This window comes from Marmota marmota, unplaced genomic scaffold (genome assembly GCF_001458135.2).
Source record: "Marmota marmota marmota unplaced genomic scaffold, marMar, whole genome shotgun sequence".
Lineage (NCBI taxonomy): Eukaryota > Metazoa > Chordata > Mammalia > Rodentia > Sciuridae > Marmota > Marmota marmota.
This window is the reverse complement of record NW_026000082.1, coordinates 10,507,084-10,526,396: the sequence shown is the minus strand read 5'-3', so window position 1 is coordinate 10,526,396 and position 19,313 is coordinate 10,507,084. Positions and strand designations below refer to the sequence as shown.

Below are 19,313 nucleotides of genomic sequence, written 5' to 3'. Positions count from 1 at the left end.
AGTCTGCTCTGAGTTTCCTAGGAACCAAAGCAGAAAGTATAATTTTATATCAAAACTCTTTGATCCTAGAAGTAAGACGTTATCTAGAGTGTTCTTGCCCCAGGAGTGCTATTGGGCTGGCATTGTGGGAGGGGCTACTCTTTACTGGGGGACACTATTCCACATGGTGCCGGACATGGAGTTTCCCTGGCCTTCCCCTGCTAAATGTCATTTGTGTTTTCTAGGTATTGTGGCTAAAAAAAAGTCTCTATTCTACAAGTGGCCCCTAGGGGGCGGTGCTGTCCCCCATTGAGAACCACTGAACCTAAGCCCTTTGGTTTCCATACAAGAGGACACCCAAAGTCCAGAGTACCTGGCTGTGCAGCATCACATGCATCAGTAGTGTTAGAGCCAGGCCTGAATCCAGATTTCTTGATTCTGGTTTGATTTCTGTTAATGCTCCATTTTTCAGTGGTTTTTGTTTATTTTAAATATGTTGTTGATTTTATTATATCAGCCATATACTGAAGCAAACCCACCCTCTGCATTTGGAGATTATGCTTTGATTTCCAATCTGTAAGCCATTATCTCATATGGGGAGGTGGGGGGGTGGTTTCCCTAATTATCTCATAGCAGAAACCCAGGCGCTTCAGTGCTATTGGGAGCTGGAGAGTTCTAAGTGAGCAGCCAGCTTTCCTGATTCCCTCCTCTGACACCCAGCGTGGTTTCCTGAGATGCCCCAAGCCAGACAGTTTGATTCAGGGATTCTAAGAACTTAGAAAAGCCTGAGCAACTTCCTTCTTTGCATTTATTTATCTGGGGGTTCTGTGGGACATAAGAGGAGCAGTGGATGAGGGTCTCGATCTGTCCTTGCAGATGCTCTGCTAGTGGACGAGGGGCCAGATGTTGTTACCTGGGTCTCCTTTGTCAGTGGAAGGATCTCCGGGGACCTTGCAGAGAAGAATTCTGCATTTACAACTGTAACCTGACCTGAGATTTCTGCCTCCACAGTTTAAGTCTGTGAGCTTGATCAAATGCAGTTCTCCTTTCAGGGCCTCGCTGAGAGTACTGAGCTCAAGAGGTTATTGGGAAAAGTACCTCAAACATTATTGGAAGAGTTCTTTGCTTCTTTCAGGCAACAAACACACCATAGCAGGAAACATTGGTGCTTACCACAGAGCTTCTTTCTTTTCTTCTTCCTGGGCACATAGCTAAACCTTATCCCAGGCCCCTCACACTTATGCTGTAGCCATTGGAAGGTGAGTAGAAGTGACATATTCTTTTTTACCCAATACCCAACCTCACTTTCTCCCTTGGCAGCTTTGGAGTTCTCATGTTGTAGATGTTAGTGCCCAAAAATGGAAGGAATCTGGGCCATGAATCAGCTAGAAGAGGGCTGAATGCTGAACACCTGATCAGACAGTGGAGTGGCCAGGAAGTAATTCTCAAATCTCATGGCTTAACACTACAGCTGTATTTGTTATAGATGCAGGTGTTGACTCGCCCTGACTAACAGAATTGTAAGTACAACCCAGTAAACTATGAAAAAAGCAAACACATGAACATATCTATCTTATTCCCCCAGATGACCCCCAGTAGTCCCTGGCTCTGCCAGTGCAGAATTCCAAGTTCATGTGAAAAGGCTGGAAGAATGTGTAGAGAGAGGCTTCCAGGATAGAGAACAGGCTAGAATGGAGGCTGAGCTGCATCATATAATGTGTTTAAAAGAATACAAGCCATGCTCCAAGATCACACAGAAAAGATTTACAGTCTGAGAAGCCAATTCCTCTCAGAAACTCGAATGTGTGAACTTTTGCAGGATTGGATTTGCACTTGCTTTCTTTCCTTTTCTTGTCTTCTCCTCCTCTTTCTGTTTTCCATTCCCTTCCCTTCCTCCATGCTGATTTGCTACTGACAACTACTCTGCCCTTTTCCAAGAATTTTGCTTCTTTCATTTTTTTTGATATATGCACTTTTTTAGCTAATTTAAAAAACAAATTATTCAATTTATGTATATGTTTTTCCATTTTTTATTTAACCAAAGCTCATACTGGGGAGGAGAGAACTGTGTCTCTTTTTTGCTTAAATGATCTTTGTGACCTAATAATGACACTGATAACAGACTGGTTTATAAATTCAAGAGAAGGTCGGGTGCTGTAATTTTAACTACTATCGCTTTTGGTTGCGGTTATTGTAGAAAGAGTTTATCGCAAAGAGCAATTTGGGGAAATTTTTTTGGGGAAAAAAAAAACAGGTTGAGGACAACTAGACTTTTTCCAACACTATTTATAGTCTTTAGGATAATTACAAATTTTAAGTTCTCTGGGACAAAAATCATTAACTCTGACATGCCAATCAACCTTGAAATTAACTCCAATCTGAAACTTCAGCCATCAAGCAGTCACTTTTTGATGTGCAATCATGTGCTTTTTTTCGTGGAGTAGAAAATTAAGGGCATGATTTGGAATCATATGGAGAGTGTTACCAGAGCACTTTATTCCCAAAGTGGCCTTAATTACAACTACTGGGGCACAATTATAGGGACATATGGAGATTTCACCTGTATCGGTTTGACTTTCTTCCCTTCTCCTTATTGCATATGGGTTGAATGTTTTGAGTAGAAAACACAACACTCTGATTTTTAGCACAGTGCCCAGGAAAGACTTTCCACTCAAAAAGACAGATGATGTCCTATTCTCAGCCACCCTGTGGCAAGGGTACCACTATCTCCCTTCTGAGAGGAGACTGCAGTCATTTGAGACTTCAAATTGGTAAAGCCAGAGATTTGATTCCTGGTCTCTGATTCTGAAATTTCTCTTTTAACTTCTGAACCCAGAAATTCTTCCTGTTCAATATTACTTTGGTTATTTGAAGTTGTCTTTCTTTTCTGGTGAAATACAAAAGTTTAAAGGGGATGAAAGTTTTTCCATTGAGAAAGGATTTCATGGTTTTACTCCTTCATTCCTTTATTCCTAGTAAATTGTCATCTGCATTGTTGCATAATTATAACTATAGGTTGTTTTTCCCCCCTTCTTATTGAATCTCCCACACTGTCACTGTAAGCTTCTCAAGAGAAGAGGAACTTTCTTTATTGTTTTCTGACCAGTGCTGAGCCCAATGTCCAACACCTGGTAGGTGCTCACATTGAGTCCTCCTCCTCCACAATTATTCTTAATGGTTGTTAACTCAGGCTTCCCATGAATTATCATCCAAGATCAATAAGATCTGAGGCCACTGAATGTCAATGGAGAGAAGATTAAAACTGGTAGTAAACCTTTAAAGAGGTAAGACAGTGTGAGCGGAGGGACCAGGGGGTTTGAGCTCATCTCCTATGGCCTCTGGTTCTTCCTGATTGTGATGGAGAGTGCATGAAAGGTTGTGCTGGTATTTCCTGTTTGTCCCTCTAGTTCTCTCTACTCTTTTCTGATTAATGAGGTGTCCCCAGAGTTTGACTTCCACGGAATCTGTCACCCTGGTTTTTATTTTCTCTCTTTCAGTCGAGTTTGGCCATAATATTCTGGCAGGGTACTGGAGGGTAGAAAAGAGAGGTGTGGGTGCTCCACCTCTCCTGCCTTCCTGTGCCTTTGGAGGTGACTGAATCCCCCATTCCTCTACGACAACAGCTTTTATTGGGCAGATTCACTGGGCACTGCTGGTCCTCTCCTTGTGCTTTGAGACACTGGTGTGATAGTAGTTTTTGTTATTGTTAGTCTCTGGGCCTGTTGCTATCCCTTATAAGTTTCTTTCCTTTTTTTTTTTTAATGGGGGTACAGGGATTGACCTACTCAGGAGCACTTGGCCACTGAGCCACATCCCTAGATCTCTTTTATAGACAGGGTCTCACTGAGTTGCTTAGTGCCTTGCCATTGCTGAGGCTGGCTTTGAACTCATGGTCCTCCTGCCTCAGCCTCTTGAGTTGCTGGGATTACAGGCAATGTCTATACCTCTGTAAACAATCTCTTCATTAAATTTTATTCAGTCAGATACAATGAGTATTGTTTCTCCCAAGAATCTGACTGATTGAGGGAATGTTGGACGATGTAACTGCAGATTATGTGTGAACAGGGGCTGGTCATCAGAGCTCTCTCCAGGAGCCAGGCGCACATCCACGTAAGTGTCGGGAACAATATGAGTAGAGGCTCATGCTCTGGCATTACAGCTCTAAAGTCCTCACCCCATTGTTCACTCCTTTGTCCATTTGTTCATTCATTAATTCCTGTTTGTTTACTTTGTCAGTGAAAACTTTTGGAGTGGTCACCATGTCAGGCCTTCTTCCAAACTGAAGTTAGATCACTAAAAAAATTGACAAAATGCTGTTTGAATGGAGTTTTATACTCTAGTGAGAGAAGACAGTTAATTTTTTCATTTGTTTTTTATCTCAGGTATAGATATAAGCTGTGAAGTAGAAGAGAGTTTATATTTTGTATAAACTTATATTTGCTTAAAATGTTAGCCCTCCCCCCCCCCGAAACAAAAAAATTCTTGTCAGTCATTTGATCACAACTCTATCAAGAGTAAGGACTTGTGGTTCTCTTCCTTGTTACAGCACAGTGTGTTGGACTTCATCTTTGATTGCCAAATCTAATCTTAACAAATTTAATCCAGGTCGAAGCCTAATGGTACAAGGTTCTTTTCATGAGCACAATCAAGTTTCCACGAAATCGTAGACTGAATTTGACATGGGCTTTTGCTCACCTTTAGAGACTGACTCACATTTTATACTAAGAGTGTCAGAACCAAAAACAGACATTATGTCTATTCAATGATGCATGGAAAATGCCTGGTATGGTATCTGGCACATCTTTCACATTGAACATTTAGTATGCAATATATCAACTTACTAGGTAAGTGAGGATGATTACACCGTTTTATGGGTAATGAAAATGAAGCTCAAGAAGATTCACAGAAAAAAAAGATGTAAAAAAGAAAAAAAACAGCTTTGAAATAAGATATATGTGACAGATAGTGCTGATGTGCATACCCATGAGCACATTCAGAACTGTGTTTGACTTCCTGTAAACATCATGAAACGCCCTTCTTTTTGTTCCCACACAAGTTAGCATCTGAGTATATAAGCAAAAAGCCCTCATGGGCTGCATGAACCAGCATCATTTATGAGAAGCCCTGATGAATTGTTATTGCCTGGTTCTGTGGTTAACCTTTGGGCTGTTCACTCTTCCAGAAGAAACATTCTCTCCTCTGTTGTGTTATTCATTCCTATGTGCATGGCTGGGAGGCAAAGTTCTCTTCAGTTGGCTTGGAGTCATGAGGTATGCTTACCTTTTACACAAAGCAAGTAGTTTTTTATGTAATAGTGGAAAATTTATTGAATGGGAAAATGATCATGACATTTTTGTTTATAGGGACATTGTTTATAGACCACAAAACGGCATTTACAATAGGCTGTTGTTCTTGCAATTAAAAAAATGATAACTGAGATATCCCATTGGTACATTTTTATACTTTATAGAATGTCAAAAATAAACTTGTAGGGCTTTGGAGTCTTAAAAGCTTCTTCTTTTTGTTCACAAAGTATAACTTACATACAATAAATGGCACAAGTCTTCAGCGTACAATTTGATGAAATTTTACAAATGCAGCCACCCGTACATCCACCACCTAGATAAAGATATAAGTCTCACCCAGCATCTAGGAGGTGCCTGCCCTCTTGTCCCCTCCCAATGATGTTGGCTTCTATAACTATTGACTCATCTTGTCTGTTTTTAAAATTCATAAAAATGGAATAACACAGGTTTTATTCACTGGCATAGAGGCTCTTTGGCTTGTTGTTATATTGGTGAGATTGTTCCATTCAAGACATATTTTCCATTGTATTTTATTCAGTATATATAGGGCACATGGGTCATTTCCAGATTTTGGAAAAATTATGAATGAAGTTGTTATGAACATCCTTGGATATGCCTTTTGTTGCACCAATTTACAAACTTTTATTAGGTATATATTTAGATGTTGAGTTACTTGCTCATGGGCTGTGCAGTTTTTAGCCTTAATAGAACTCTCCAGTTTTCCAAAGTCATTGGGCCAGTTTATGCTACTGCCAGCAGTGAATAAAATTCCCCACTGCTCCACACTCTTGGAAATTCTTGGTATTGTCAGGTATTTTGCTTCTTGGGTTTTGTATTTTTGTTTTTCATTTTTAGCAGTTCTTGTAGGTATGAGTGACATCTTGTTTTGGTTTTAATTTGCATTTTCTGATGACCACCAATGTTGAACATGTGTTTATCAGCCATTTGGACATCCTCTTTTGTGAAATGCTTCTTCAGGCCTTTTGACTGCCTATTAAAAACTGGTATGGTTATTAATAAATCAGTATACTTATGCTGATTTATGGTAGTTAAATTTATTTATTATTTTTTTCTTTTTTTGATACATGAAGTTTGAATATCTTCCCTACTCTGTTGCCTTGAAAAGTATCTTAATGGTGTCTTTTGTTGAACAGAAATTTTTAATGTATTAAAATTAAATATAAAAATCCTTTTTTGCTGGTATATTTTGTGTTCTTTGAAAGAGATATTTGCCTGCTCCAGGGTCATGAAAATGTAATTTTATATTTTCTTCTAGAGACTTTTTTTTTAATCGCGTATATTCAGGTGTATGATTTGTCTGGAATTGAACTTGGTGTATTTTAAAATTCAAGGTTCATTTTTCTCTGTATTAATATTCCACTAATTTAGTACTGACTATTGTCATCATTATCCTTTATCCACTTTGTGGCAGACATCTTAGATATTATTATATGACCATGTATGCATGCAGATGTTTTTGGAATTTTATTTAAATCCATTTGTGTTTGTCTATGCCTACATGCTTGCTTCAATTCATGTAGATTATAATAAGGAGGATAAGTACTCAAACTTCATTCTTTTTGAGGTTATATTTTCTTGGCTTGACTCTTTGCATTTTCAAACAAATTTTAGAATCAGCTCATCGACTTCTATACAGTGTTGATGCTGTACAACAAACCCTTCAGATCCGCCTTCCTCTTGATGTCTGCTCTCCCTTGCCAGCATCTGCCTCTGTTTACTTCTGCAGACCATGCTTGTGATTATCTTTGAAGGACTCCCCCAAAGCTACTGTAGTTATTTTGCCCAAATGCACAGGAACTAGAAATGTCTCAGAGTTTATGTCCTCCTGGGGCAGGTCTAAGGTATGAGTCACTAGTACAGGATTATAAAATCCTAACTTGTTTGCTTTAAAGGAGGAAAGCTCTGAAGTGTAAGTCACCCTCTGAGGTCCTTGTAGGATCAGGCTGAAATCAGGCTTTTGCTTGTTTGCCTCCCTTCTGTGTTCTACTTACCACTTCTGGATCAGTTTCTTGTGAGAACATCTCCTTAATAAAGCACCTGCATACAAATATTAGTTTAAGAGTTTACTCGTGTGTGTTCCACTCTACGATTTCTCAGAAAGAAAGTTCTGGGATTTTGTTTGTTGTTGCATTGAATTTGGAAATCAGATTGGAGAGAACTGACAAATTGTGATATTAAACATGGTAGAACCTCAATGTACTCAGGTCTTATTTAATTAGTTTCTTTGAGTAATATTTTATAATTTTTTACAAAAAAGTTTTGTAAATATTTTGTTACATTACTTCATATGTGCTTGACATTTCTTGAAGCTGTTGTAAGAAGCTTTCCTTAAATTATATATTGATCTTGTGGTCTTACTGTTAATCCTAATAATTTATCCACAGACTCTTTTAGATTTTTCTATAAGCACATTATGCTGTTTATGTGTAATAATAATTTGTTTCTTCTTTTGCCATTCTTATGTGTTTTTTTCCCTCCTGACTTATTGCATGTACTAGGACATTTTAATCGAATCCTAAATAGAAGAAGCAATAGAGCAAACAGCAGTTTTCACTCAACTAGACACCAGGACCATGATTTCCACAGTCCAACCTTTCAGCTGAGAAATATTGCAGGATAACCCATAATATCAGTTATACCAAACATAAATTTTATACAATGATAAAATTTGTATTAACAGTGAAAGATATGCAATATATTTATTGTCATTTGTGAACTTTTGGTTTAGTGTATTTACAAAGGAATGTATTTGCCATGACTTATCAACCAGTACAACTTTCAGAGATTAGGGATGAGGCTTTTTTGTGCTTTAATTTTGATAATATTATATTTGCTATTCAACATTCTTGCCTACTTACTCTATTTTCTCCAAAATGTTCTTAAAAGAACTACGCAAATAGGTAGGATGAGAAGTAAAGAATTACTGCATAAATGTTTACCTGAATAATCTGTTCTCTAAGGCAGAACCTCTTCCACAGAATCTTCCTTGACCTGCTTAGATGAGCTCAGCAGAGTGACCTCTGAGTTCATACAGGAGTACTGTTGTAATTGCTCCCTGGGTGTCACTAAACAGATAATGACATGTGTTTGCTTTGATCGCAACCTTGCTTTTTAGAAGTTCGTAGCCTTGTGGTAGACACAGCTACGCACACACATTATTTCCTAACTAGGCATTTTTTTCTTTTTGTTTGTGCTTGGGAGGGCAGTCCAAGGTACTACAGAGGCATACAAGTGACAGCTTCTCTGCAGAGTCTTTCTAGAGTAATCTGGATGTAGAAAGAGAAGGGTCTTACCAGACAGGCAGGAGAATTCCAGGTGAATAAGAGGAAAAGGGCATTCCCAGCCAAGGGGATGACACATGAGAAAGCCCAGATACCTAAAAACCTTGCAGGGTATGTGGTCAGATCACTAGTGGCTTGGTTAGGCTAAGGTTGAGCATGAAGTGCTTGCTGGGCAGTGACCTAGAAAAGTGAACCAGGGTAGACTATAAAAATCGTGAAGGGCCTTGAGAAACTTCAAAGCTCAGGCTTCTGCTTGAGGTCCACGGAGTGAAGCCCTGTGCCAAGGCTTGCCCAGAGCTGCCAGTCCCTCTCCTTCCTGACTCCCCGTGTCTCTTAGCCCGTCCTGCCTCTGGCCCCAGTGTGGAAAATATGTTAATTAATGATGAAAACCCTTCTGCTCTCTGGGCCTGTTCAGGTTTCCTGGGAGTGCTTTGTAGAAATAAGTCCGGCCTGTTGCTGTCAACAGTTCCTGTGACTCCTGCAGTAACAAGATCCTTGGTCCCAAGGCGGTTTCCCCATCTCTGGGGTGTGCCTGCCCCAGCGTCACTCACAACATCACATCACTGTGGCCTTGTGTTCCAGCATGTGATCCATCAGCTCTGGAGCCTGTCAGAGACACAGGGAACTGAATGTGTCAGGCAGAAAGGGGCAGGGCCCAGAGGACTAGGGCAACGTACATGTAGCATTTTGGCTCCTAGTGGTGTTTGTAGAAAAAGAAGGATTTTTACAGAGAAGCGAAGAGCTCCCCCTCCCTCATTTTTATTTTATTTTATTTTATTTTTTGCTGAGGGTGTTCTTCTATTTATATCTGTTTAGGACTTTGAAAGTATGTTATAAACTAGTTTGTTTTTTAGATGAAATTACTGATTAAATTATACAAATCTGGTTCATTGTGCTTCTGGCTATCTTTCTTTTCCAAGCATTCAGAAATAAGCCACATTAGCAGGTGAGAAGCAAAAGGGAGGTAGATTCAGACATTTGGGGCAAACATGGAGGGGCAACAGGAACTTGGAAGTAATTTATTAGGAGAAGCATTTCAGTCTTCTCATTCACATTTAATTGGGTTACTTCTTAGCAAGCAACCTTAGTAGTTAGGAATAATTGCTCCTCTATACCCTCTGAACCATGCTCTACTCCCATCTAATCAGTGAATATGATATTTATTCTTTATGTATTTATCTGCCCCCCCATGCTGCCTTGATCCATTTTTACCCTTCTCTGACCTGCTCTTGACCCAGGAAGACTGACATCTGCAGGCCACATGACCCAGGCTCTCTGGACCCTCCAGCCTCCATCTGGGTTTGGCCAATAAAGGCTCTGGCAGGAGATTAGAGAGAGGAGAGAACAGAGCTGGGTCCATTGCTCCCTCTCTCCTTGCCCCTGTGTGGCTGTGCTCTGCAGGGTCTGGGTCTGTCTATGGTTATGGCTACTGTTAACAGTAGCTTCTGATTCCCCTGGGTTCTAGTAATAACCGTACCTCCCCCCTGTGCCCTCATGTCTGGGGTTGGCAGTGGCTCTCTCCTCCTGGTTATACCTAGAAGCCTCTTCATTCCTTTCTGGTTCCCTTAGCCTTGGCCTCCTCTCTCAGGAAGGTCTTTGACTAAGTTAGCCTCCTCTGAGTGTACCTCCCATGTCCTAGCAGGTCTAGTGTCAATCTATTAGTATTATTCCTCAGGGATCTTTTCCTTTATTTCCCACCAACTACTCTTTTCATTTCTGGATGTGTGCCTCTGTGTGACAGCCAACTCTCCTGCCTCCAATCCAGCCTGCTCCCCTCCATCCTCATGCTGCAGCCAGAGACTAACAGATTGCACATGAGAGCATGCTACTTTTAATCCTCTGATGGCACTTTACTTCTCTTCAGATCAAGGTCAGATTGCTTGCTGACAAAGCCCTCATGTCGTGGCCTCAGCCCTTTTCTCCACCCTTGCCTCTCCTTTCCCAGGACCTGTGTTCCAGCTATGAGGAAGCATTGGCTCAAGAATTCCATGTCCATCTAACATACTTCTCTTCCCCCACAAAGGAGGCTACATATGTAATATTGAGCAATAAGCTGAGTGCTTTTCTTAAAGGATAATTCAGTTTAATCCTCACACCAACCTCACTAGGAATATAATACTATAGATGCCAGTTTGCAAGTGGAAAGCTTGAAGAACAAATCAGTGATAGAACTTTCTATGGTCACTCAGCCAGGAAGTGGTATAGACAAGTTTTGAATCCAGCCAACTGGGCTCCAGAGAGCCTGAGAGATGGCCAATTCTTCTTATGGATCCCAACTCCCATGTTGTCTCCACTGGGAAGTTTTTCTGGCTTCCTTCAGCTGAAGGCATAATACCCTCCTCTGGGTTTCTACAGTTCATTCCTTAACTATTTTGTTCCCAAAATAGAGATATTGTCTGTATCCATGCCCATGTGATGTGCTCAAGGACTGTGAGAAGGCTGCTAAGGCAAGGCCACCCATCTGCTTCCAACAGCAGGCACTGTGTGAGGTGCTGGGCACACCATGTGCTCGATGACTGGGGAATGAATGGGTGAAGGAGTGCATTTGGAAGTGCTCATTTGGCTCAGGTGTGTGTGTGTGTGTGTGTGTGTGTGTGTGTGTTAGAAAAGGGAAGGCCAGTTAATCCTTCCTAGATATTTTATTCAAATGTTGAAATTTAATTAAGCCCGTCATGCACTGGGCATTGTTTCAGGCACAGAGAAAGAGCAGAGAACAAGAAAACAGCCCTAGTCTTTGCCCTGTTAGAACTGATATTTGAGTTACTGATTGATACCCTGGCCAACATGGAATCCATATATGAAGAAAAGAAGAGAAGGAGCAGAAGTGATATTCTGAGGTGCTACAAAGAACAAAAAAGTAGCATGATTGACAGAAAACGACAGAACGTCAGCTCGTGTAGAGGTGATGTGTGAAGACAGGCTTAGAGGAGGTGAGGCGGGGGTTCTGTGAGGATCTGAGGACCTGGGGAGGTGAGTTGAGGCAGAAGAAGTGGCAGGTGTCAGGACTTGGGCAGGCAGAGCTTGGCATGTTTGAAGGAGGGAAGGACCTGCTGCGTAGCCAGAGTGAGGGAGGAATGGATCAGAGGGTCAGGGGCTGGAGGGCCTCGGGAGATGGACAGGTGGTTCACACTGAATCCAACTGTGAGGCAAAGACATTGATGCTTTTTACCAGGACAGAGATAGCATCTGATTTTCATAATAAAAGATGTCTTTCTGTGGTGAGCACATTTTTTTTCTATTCTCATTATCTCTTGACTCTCCAATATGTGTAAGGTCAGTACCCTTAACTAGCTAAGAGTAGTGAAAATAATGATTAGAAACATTAGATGATAATTGCATCTATGTGTCTTTTTATATTAACATAATGTAGTAATTTTCCAGTTATCAAAATGTGCTCTGTATGCCAGGCATTGAGAAAGGTTCTTCATATATTTAACTTATAAAGATTTGATGAGAATTAAATAGTATAATGATTTTCCCCCCCCCCATCTGGGAAAGGGAGATAATGAGACCTGAAAAGATTGAATGACCTTCCTATAACATAGCTGGAAGGTTTCAGCCTGTCTGCCCCTTCAGCCTGGGTTCTTTCCACTCTGCCCACCACTTGCCATGGAGTAAACACCAGCCCCTGGTACACTGTAACCCATGGCATCACTTGGGGGCATCAGTGCAGGGGACCTGCCAACAGCCATGTAAAAAATAATTTATTTTTTTATCCTCTCAACAATCCTGCAAGAGAGATATGGAGATAGTTATCTCTGTGAGCACACTAATATTACAAATATGATACTGCTGCTTAAAGGGGAAAAATGACTTTCCTGGGTTCCAGAGGTTGAAACTCATTTCTGTCGGACTCCAGAGTCTCACACTCCTCCAATCCCTGCCCCCTGCACACGAGCACATTCAATAGAGGGTTCTGCCGCGACAGAAACGTGCTGTTATCTACTTCCCACGATGCAGTGGGCACCAGCTATCCATGGCTATTGAGCACTTGAAAGGTAATGGACAAATGGAGTTTTTAATTTTTTAAAATTTTTAATTAATTTAAACTCAAACAATCCTTGGTAGCCAGTGGCTACAAGAGTGGATGCTTAACTTACATCATGGAAATTAACTAGGAACAAGCTCAGTTATATGCTCCCCCATCTCCCCTCTCCTCCCAGCCCTCAGCTTTTTCTTACTGTCACTACTTACTGAGATCCAACCATGTCCAAGGCAGTGAATGGGTGAGGGGTGGGCTGGGCCCTGATGATCAGACCCAGTGTCTGCTCTGGCTTCTGTTCAAGGTAGGGAGATTAGACATGTGCGTAAATAACTAAGATACAAAGTTGAAGGTTTAATGTTCTAAGTGTTCTAAGAGAGGAGCAGATAAGGGGCCAGTGGATAAGAGGGCTCACCCTGTGTCCTTATAGGGCTGCTGGGGGAGCCTGAGATAACTGATGAGAATGTGTAGTTAACAGTGGCGTGCTTTGTAAATCGTCAGGCACTCTGCAGACACCAGCCATCCGAGACAACACGGTCTTAACCATGTGACCTAACAGTATTGCAAGGGCTGGCATCTCTGGTCTCATTCAATATTCACAAGTCCACACTGAGGGGTGTAGGAGCCCATGTGCTTTGCTTTCAGAGAGGCAGACAGGGCAGAAAGGGCAGGCACCTGTCTAAGGACACACAGCTGGTTGGGACAGAGCCTGGTCTCCAGACTCCAGGATCGGGGATCTTTGCACTGCCCTCGCTGCCCTCAGCAGGTTTTGTGAGTCATTATTATCCATCCGCCCTTATTACTGGCATTGGCGGGGCTCAGAGGGAAATAACCTAAGGTTTAGGCAATTCTGAAGCTAGCTGGGATGTGCTACAGCCACGCCCCTGACCCAGGGCAGGTCTTTTGGGCACATCCAGGCCTTTGTCATAACAGGCGATGTGCCAGAGGATGAGGTCAGTGGTGAGGCCAATCTGGTGTGGCCAGAGGTGGACCCAGATTCCATAGTTTTGCAGGTTGTCCAAATAGGCAGGTTCCCAAGGGGTTTAACTCTCCTGGCATTCACTACTGAAGGATCTCAGCCTAGGAGAATGATTAAAAGCTGGTGGTCTGAAAGGTTCACAAGTGCCTTCCGTTCTTCCACCCAGATCCCTCTTAATGTAGATAAGATCATGACCCAGAAAAGCCAAGAGCTAGCCAACTCTTGCTTCTGTTCTATTAAATCTATATTCCTTGATTCTCATACCGAACCACATCTCTAGCTAAACCAATTTAGGACTTTCTTTCAGGGTTTTCTTTGAAAACTGGATACAGAACAACACGTACAAGTGATTGTGTAACTGCTCTTGTTAATGTCTTCAGGAGATGATTGGTTGATGTTTGTCCATGGACACAGGTGCATCAGAGCCAGGAGGAACCTTGGGGCTCGTCCATTGAGCCCTCTACCTTATAGACGTGGAGACTAAAGCACAACTAGTTGAACGATTTGCTCAGGTCACATAACAAAGTGGCTGCATCACCCTTCAAGAACAGTTTTCAGTTCTGCTTCCTCCAGAAAGATGCCTTAATTTTTCTAGCACACACCAATTTCTCTATTCATTCCTCTTTACATTTTTATTATCCATCCCCCTCTTAACATTTTTATTATCTCTTCCACACACTTTGACCTTCTAGTGGATACACAACTCCAAGGAAAGGGAATTAGCAGGTATTTAACATCTGCTCTGGGCCAGGATTTGCATGATTATCTCATTAAGCCTCTCAGCAACCCAGGAAGAGGATGTCATCATCCCTTTTTTGGAAGGCAGGGTGCTAAGTCTCAGAGAGGAGCAGTAGCTTGCCCTGGACCACACAGCTGTCTTATTAATTTAGTCAGTAAAACTTTATGGCACACCTGCTCTGTATGAGGTAGTGCTCTAGGTGGATTGAAGTCCTTTATCTCACAGGATTTATGTTCTGGTGGGAGACACAGAAGACAACAAATAGAAAAATTTCCTTAGACCTCCAGCCAAATGGGATTGTGATTTTTCCTGAAAACATCCCACAATCTTCCTAGTTTTGCTGTCCTTTCTTCCCCCCATCAGGAAGTCAACCTTTGGTTCGCACATTCTTAGGGTCTATTTCCACCAGGAAGGGTCCTCTGGCTCCTCCAACTACAGCCTGAGAACAAACTCACATTGAGCATTTATTGTATGTTGGTGTTCTAGGCTGGCTACACGCCTGATCTCTTCTTGTCCTCACAAGAGCCCACTGGGGTCAATACTATCATTCAACTTTATAGATAAAGAGGCCGAGGCTCAGAGAGGTCAAACTTGTCCTTTATTGGCACTTCATCTGCTGTGTCTAATAAGTGGTAGAGTATGGGCAAGCTGTCTCCAGAAAGCATGTGCTTAAGTTTTACTCTACCCGCAGTCCAGACAGAACTCTTTCCACCTCCCGTCATGGTGAACCATGCTATCTGAAGCAGTGTTGTAAGAGGAGAGATCACAAAAGTGCTGGAGAGCAGGCCCAGACCAAGCTCAAGTGCAGGCAATCATGTCATCTCTCTCGATTTACAAGCTTAACATTTTGCAGGTTCAAATATTCATCCTATAGAATCATCTGTTCTAGAAGCACCCTTGGGCACAGTCCCCGAGATTCATAGTAGATATACAGTCAGTGTTTGCTGATCTGAATCTGGGTGGAGCAAATAGTTAAATATGTTGGTTCTTCCCTCCCTGGCCACATTGTGACTTTCCAGTTAGGCTCTGTTGCAATGTGCTGCCTTAGCAAAATACTGTGTGACTCTCTCTTGATCGCCATCTGATTCCTCTACATATAAACTTCACATTGACTGGGCTGTGTTTCATTTGCTTCTGTAAGCACAGTAGCAGCCTTGCATATAACTCACACAATGCGTGTGATAATTACTTAATGACTGAGCCGATTTAAAATGAAAAATCCCTGTACACTTGAGCCTCTGCCCTTCTGGCCACAAGGCCAAAGATGATTGGTTCAATGTGAACCAGGTATCCATCCCTGGGGCCTATCAGTTTCTCTCTCTAAGGAATTTGTAATTGGGACTTGCAGATGGAATCAGCTGGTGGTGGGAGACAAGTCAAAGGATCCTATGAACTTCAGGGCTGTTCCAGTTAACGATAGCTAAGAAAAAGTGACCTTAAAAGTTGACTTTTAGTGGTATAAATCAACCATTTATTATGATCATGAATTGTGAGAATCTAGAATTCAGAAAGGGCATAGTAGGGATAACTTGTTTCTGTTCCACTCTACTGGGGTCCTAGTTTAAAGATTCAAACGTGGGAATAATTTGAAGCCTCATTCACTCACAGGCCTGGCGGTGGACGCTGGCTGTCTACTGGAGGACTCAGTTCTTTCCCACATTGTCTCACCACAGGCTAGTTAGGGCTCCCGTATGGGATGATGGTTGAGTTTCAAAAATGAATGTTCCAGAAAGAAATCAGGTGGAAGCCATATAGTCTTTTATCACTTTGATCTCTGATGTCACTTCCACCATGTTCTGTTCCTCAAGGAAGTCATAATATCAGCTTCACTAGGAGAAGATACACATTCTGTCTCTTGATAAAGAATGGCCAGTGTTTGGAAGAAGTTGAAGAATTAAAAATATAGCCAATTTGGAAAGTACGGTGCCACAGGTGCCACGGGCTGACATGTGGGGGCTTCTACAGTGGATTATATACAAGAAGAAAATCCAAAGATGATTTACAGGGAAAAGGACTGTTGAATGGAGCAGATGGACTAAGTAAGAAATGTGAAAGAAAATGCCATTTGTCAGAGAGTGGGAATTTTACAGTTGGTGTTTTCCAAAGGAGATACTCCAGAGTTTGGGGCATAAGATGTTTATTAGGGATCAACACTTGGGAAGGGAAGTGAGTGAAACCAATCCTGGGCAGCTGGAGAAGCTGAACAGGGGGAGAGATCTGACAGAGCCTCCGCCGCCAACCCAGTGGGTGATCTGGAGTGAATTTTTGCCCATCAGAGTTGTTCTTTGTCAGGTTGAAATGACTGGGCCTTTATACCTTACCTTGCTAAATCACAGACTGTGAGCTACCCAGCAGGGCACCACCGTCAGTGAGCTGGGGCTCAGAAGTAGCTGACAGCTGGATGTTAGTCCTCTCAGCTGGGAAAGCACTTTTTTGGGGGGGGGGGAATGGGGCTCTGTGTGGTGCATCTCTGTGTCCACCATGAGGGGGAAGACTTTCCTGTTGCTATGGGTCCTGCAAGTGAGTTCCATGAAATGCCCTTCCGTGGTGACGTGCGCCACCCTCCATTAAGGTGAATGGATTTCCATGTCTAGTAACCCAATATGCCAGCCCAGGGCTCTGGATCTCTGTTTCTCTACCTGTAAAGCAAGGGGGTTGGATGTGCTTTCCTGCTTTGAAATCTGGCGATTCTTATCGTCTTTTACAGAGCCCACTCTGCGGAAAGCGGAACACGGCTCACTTGTTGCTGAGAGCTTCTTATCAGATACAGACCCAGACAGACACCGTCTGGCCTAACTGCTCACGTGATGATTATTCACCCTGTCCAGAAGAAAGTGCCAGGTGATATCTGAGCTGTGGCAGCAGCCAGCTGCCTCCAAACACATTCCAGGTACAAAAATAGTTTACAAGGAGCACTGAGCTCCAATAATTCTTACTGCAGACTCTAGGAACCCCAAGACTGCCTGAAAACTGTTGGGAAATGCAGTTCCTCCCTCAGCGCTTCCCATTTCTCACTTCTTTGCAAGGCAGAGCAGTGCTAAAGGAAGCAGATTGCTGCAGAGACCTAGGATGTGAGGATGAGGCAATTCCAGTAAGCAGACTCCTGGGCATCACCCAGTATTAGGACTGCACAAATCGGTTTGCCCAGGTTTTATGGTAATAATCTAACCCCAGTCTCTCTAGTATGCTTCCTCATGTTCAAAGTGCATCTCAAACTTACCTCAGGTCTATTTTGAACAGTCAAAAAGTAATGCATTAGATGTCATCCAGCAGAGCGCCAACCACATTCTCAAACAAGTGTAATTTAGTGTCAAAAAGGAATATAACCTTCCAATTATTAAGGCCCTGCCCCGTTTCAAACATGTGACAAGAGCTAGGGAAACAAACACCAAAATATCTTTAACCTCAAGGGATTTCAATATAATAGGAAAGACAAATTATTGCTGTAACTCAAACTCTGTCACATCTCAGTGACTTTGGCAAGCCATCCCTTGCCCAAGCATCATATACCTCTCTCCTAGTGTTGTGGTGGTGACTAAATGGACGACATGTGACCAGATGCCTGGCTGAGGCTCACTGAGCATCTCTCACTGTCCCACGAGGGCAGATGTTCTGCATTTGCCAGCAGTTTCCATGGTCTGCTCAGCAGAGGGGACTCCATGACACCCTGAAACCTCAGGGAACTTTGCCCTGCTCCCTTGGCCATTTGACCGTGCTTCTTTCTTACTTTGTGGGACATGTTAACGCAGAAGTATGAAATTATGGTGGGTTGGAAACAAGGAAACTCCAGGTTCAAGGCCTTGGTTTCCTGCTTTGAGGCTCAGAGAAATTAAAGTGCCAGGCAACTTTAGTTTCCTGATTTATTCACTGTGGGAACAAGGAAGGAGATTTGGATCTGAGTAGTTTATAGTCCTGGCTCTTCTACTATGTGAAATCTGATGGATGAACCTCACTTTGAGGCCTCGGTGTCCTTATTTGGGCAGTGATCCTGGTTATTCTACTTCCTTCGCAGGAGCACTATGGCATTCGGTGAGATAGTGTTTATAAAGCATTTAATACAGTGCACGGCACAGAGTAAGTGAATAATGGAGAGATAGTCCTCATTATTAGTGAATGATTTATAATTCAAAATAAATGTATGAGGTACATAATAAAAATAGAGCTATCAAATGAAGAAATTAGGGCTCAGAGAGTTAACCAGTTTATTGTGATGCTTTATGTATGTGATCTCAGTGCCTGACACATAGGACCTGGGGCTTGTGTTTGTCCTACCTGGATCCCAACAAATGGGACTTATAGCCCATATAACATGATCGAAGGACAATTTATTTTCTCACAGTTTTATTCTGTCTTTTTTTTTTTTTTTCTTTTCTCAGGAGCTTGAATCCTCTCCCTGGGGGTGAATTTTTTTTTTTTTCTTCCAACTGGGAAACTTCAGGCCGGATGTCCACCAGGCAAAATGGTACAGTAAGTGAGATGTGAGCTTGTGTCTTGAGGCTCTTGAGTCAGGTCTGGGGATCCCACGGGTCCACTTGGTGTCATCACACCAGACCACTTGTGGCTTTGTGGTCGCTTTTGGTGATTTGTGTTGAAGGGAATGAGTGAGTCCCTTGTGCTGACACACACACATGTGAAAAGTCCTCATGACACACATCCTCTCTTACTCTGGACACCTGGAGGGCTTCAGGAAGAGGGGGACTCCAGTTGAGTGCATATCTCTGCTCCCAAACCGACTGTCAGGATGCGGTGACTCACTGCTCCAAACAGTGAGAGAGAAGGCCACGGTCAGTTTGGCTACCATGCATGCTCTTGGAAATTACAGAGCCTGAAGACAAGTCACACTTCTGAGCTTCTAAAAGGACTAGGAAACACTCTATATTTAGATTTCACTTTCTTCTGGGATCAGTCATCTTGGAGAGATGTTATTTCATTATAAAAATCTGAATTGAAGTGAACAGATCATCACGCTGTGAATTCACAGGCCCCTGCTACACAGAGAACCAAAGGCCTCAGATTCTGTTGCAGC

General features: G+C 42.4%; 1 long non-coding RNA gene across 1 annotated transcript in view; it reads left to right on the top strand.

The window, feature by feature from the left end:
• Positions 1-19,313, top strand: part of LOC125620373 — a 209,229-nt gene that overhangs the window by 181,025 nt on the left and 8,891 nt on the right. Inside the window, exons 2-3 of the long non-coding RNA XR_007351990.1 lie at positions 16,995-17,177; positions 18,664-18,749. This is a non-coding gene — a long non-coding RNA (uncharacterized LOC125620373). The remainder of the gene's footprint in view (positions 1-16,994; positions 17,178-18,663; positions 18,750-19,313) is intronic.